Here is a 700-nt window from a genome sequence, read left to right on the forward strand (position 1 = left end):
GTCTGTTCCCACAGTTTGGGAAAAACCCTGTTTGTTCCAACAGTTTGAGGATAAAACCCCACGATGGTGACCGATTTCCCTGCTCAACAGGATGCCGTTCTTCCTCAGGGCTGCAGAGAGCAAAAGCTGAAGGCCAAGATGAGAAAGGTCCAGACCGCGCAGTTTTTCTTGGGCAAGCGGCCTCTGGCTTTGTGAACGCCTGCCCTCAGCCAAAATCATCTCCTGGGAAGCCAAAGAATCACATCCATCTGTCCACTGGGCTCTGGCTCTCTGGATTTGGGGGTTCAGTCATTATCTTATTCTTCATTTGCACAACCCAAAAAACCAAACCAGCTTGCAATGGAGAGGGCGAGGTTCCTACACAACAAATCGGGGACTCCGTCTCCGTTACCTGCAGGAAGCCCTAAGCAGCAGCCCGGGAGACGAAAACCACTGTTTTAAGCGTTTTAACATCATCCTTGGCGTGCGTGCGGCCCCCCCGGCAGTCGGGCTTTCTCCTGGATGTTACAGAAGCACCGCAGACGGATCATTTCGGCGTGCAAAGGAGCTCACGGTTCTCCCCAGCTGGTTTAGAGCCAGGTTGTGCCCGTGAATCACAGAATCCCTGAATGGTTTGGGTTGGCAAAGCCCTTTAAGCTCCCCCAGCCCAACCGTTCCCCTACCCCTGCCATCCCACCCCCAAACCCTGGCCCTCAGCACC

General features: G+C 54.4%; 1 protein-coding gene across 1 annotated transcript in view; it reads right to left on the minus strand.

Moving 5' to 3' along the window:
* C2CD3 (C2 domain containing 3 centriole elongation regulator) overlaps nucleotides 1–700 on the minus strand; it is a 59204-nt gene that overhangs the window by 713 nt on the left and 57791 nt on the right.

The sequence above is a fragment of the Egretta garzetta genome, unplaced genomic scaffold, assembly GCF_000687185.1.
Source record: "Egretta garzetta isolate BGI_Z169 unplaced genomic scaffold, ASM68718v1 scaffold1159, whole genome shotgun sequence".
Taxonomy (NCBI): Eukaryota; Metazoa; Chordata; class Aves; order Pelecaniformes; family Ardeidae; genus Egretta; species Egretta garzetta.